The sequence below is a fragment of the Physcomitrium patens genome, chromosome 20 (assembly GCF_059467195.1).
Source record: "Physcomitrium patens ecotype Gransden chromosome 20, ASM5946719v1, whole genome shotgun sequence".
Taxonomy (NCBI): domain Eukaryota; kingdom Viridiplantae; phylum Streptophyta; class Bryopsida; order Funariales; family Funariaceae; genus Physcomitrium; species Physcomitrium patens.
Genome location: NC_143429.1, coordinates 922,501 through 925,000, shown reverse-complemented (window position 1 = coordinate 925,000; position 2,500 = coordinate 922,501).

Here is a 2,500-nt window from a genome sequence, read left to right as displayed (position 1 = left end):
ATATTTTTAATTCACCAATTTATTTTTATTTTTATTTATATTTCTGTCTAGGCGCAAGACTGGGCGGCCAGCAAGGAGTCGAGACAGGGAGTTAATTTTAAAATTGATTTTTAAAAAATGATTTATTTATTTATTTCCACCTATGCGGAAGACTGGGCGGCCAACGAGGAGTCGAGACAGCCAGGAGTCGGGACTTGGGCAAGGGAGCGGGACAAGAGGTCGGGACTCGCGGCGGGACAAGGAAGAGGAGGAGGAAGTCCGGGACTCGCGACGGGACTGGGACTCGCGCCGGGACTAGGGAGTCGCGGCGGGACAAGGAAGAGGAGGAGGAAGTCCGGGACTCGCGACGGGACTGGGACTCGCGCCGGGACTAGGGAGTCGCGGCGGGACAAGGAAGAGGAGGAGGAAGTCCGGGACTCGCGACGGGACTGGGACTCGCGCCGGGACTAGGGAGTCGCGGCGGGACAAGGAAGAGGAGGAGGAAGTCCGGGACTCGCGACGGGACTGGGACTCGCGCCGGGACTAGGGAGTCGCGGCGGGACAAGGAAGAGGAGGAGGAAGTCCGGGACTCGCGACGGGACTGGGACTCGCGCCGGGACTAGGGAGTCGCGGCGGGACAAGGAAGAGGAGGAGGAAGTCCGGGACTCGCGCACGGGACTAGGGAGTCGCGGCGGGACAAGGAAGAGGAGGAGGAAGTCCGGGACTCGCCACGGGACTAGGGAGTCGCGGCGGGACAAGGAAGAGAAGGAGGAAGTCCGGGACTCGCGACGGGACTGGGACTCGCGGCAGGACAAGGAAGAGAAGGAGGAGGTCCGGGACTCGCGCCGGGACTAGGAAGAGGGGAGGAGGTCCGGGACTCGCGACGGGACTAGGAAGTGGGGAGGAGGTCCGGGACTCGCGCCGGGACTAGGGAAGAGGAGGAGGAGGAGGAAGGCCGGGACTGGGACTCGCGGCGGGAGTAGGTAGTGGGGAGGAGGTCCGGGACTCGCAGCGGGACAAGGAGGAAGTCGGGGAGGAGGGCCGGGACCAGGAGTCGCGGCGGGGATAGCAGGCAGGACAGGGAGGGTGGGTGGTCTTCCACAAAAAAAGTGTGTCTCGGAACTTCCTTAGTGCAGTAGGACGGGGGCCTGCCGAATCCCACAGAGAGTACTATGTGGGGAAGGGTTCCTCTGAAGCGTCTCGGGAAAAGTCGTGAGGGGGTGACGGTTGCTCGGTGCCTACGGGTCCCGACTGCTCGCTGCCTTCTTTGAGCCCAGTACCGACGTTCGCAGGGGGATACCTGGATACTACTGGGGTTACCTGGATACTTCTGGCGTGTTACCTTGGATCAGTGAGGAGTGGGGGTTAGTTTCCCGGCGACGCGACCCTCTGAGGAGGTCCCGCGGAGGGTCGCCGAGTATTATATGGTGAGCTGGCTGTCAAGGATTGTGAGTCCCGCTGCCAAAATTTTTTTTGGTGCGCGGGCGACTGGAAAAAGAGGGTTGGTCTTGTGCCGATACGCGTAACGTCGCAGCGAGTCCCAAGAGCTAGTAACCATTTTTGGCGGGGGGCGATGGCCTCGGTATTGTCAAGCCATTCTCTCATTCATTTGGGAGGGTGGGGAGAAGTGTTTGCCGAGGCCGTTCAAGCTCCGCCTGGTCGACCACCACTGTGACCGCCACCGCGCTCGATCTCTATTGCAAGCTCAGGTGAAATTCCTGATAAACTTGGAGGGGTGTGGGACGCGTTCGCAGTGTGGGCCGAGGAGTCATAACATCCCAGGTCGGAATGTGAAAATGGAACTTCGAAACCGGTGAGAGTTCTCTCGTCGGCTAGGGGTTTCACAAAAGTAACATTTCTATAAATTTCTATCCGACCCCTCCATTAATTTGGAGGGGCGATGGGCCCCGGGATTGGACATACTTCTTGCTGATTTGTCTTTTGAGGAAAATCCTTCGCGGTGATGGTTACTTTTTCATTTTTAATGTGTGTATCGGCCTCGTCGGTTTCTCTCTTTCCTGGTCACATTCCCGAAAAAGGCCGCAGCACCTATGATTCTCTTCCGGGGGTCTAACTCTCCCTCTCTCTCTATCCTTCTCTTTGTCTGGCTCTCTCTGGCTTCACTTTTTGTGGTGTGTGCCTCTGGGGGTCTGGTTGGAATTTGCCGTTGGCTTTTTGCCCTCTCTTTTTGCCTTTTATCCATCGCAAAGAAGGGTGTGTGTGTTCTCACCTGGGGTTGGAATGAAGGACGGGAACCTCCTCGTCTTGTGAAGTGGGACCATCTTTTAGGATGATGGCTTTTTGCTGCCTGGTGTGTGCTTGGGTGGGGTTTGGTGGTGGCAGTCTACCTCTCCCTTTCTCCGGTAAGACCAGATGACTGGTTCGTCCGCTACTCTTGTGTTGGCCCTACCTTGGCCAACGGGGGGTCGGCGACGCTCCAGACTGGATGGCATGATGTGGTGGTGTACCGAAGGGGGACATCCGAAGGGGAAGAGGGGCCGAGCCTCGCGAAACTTAGGTG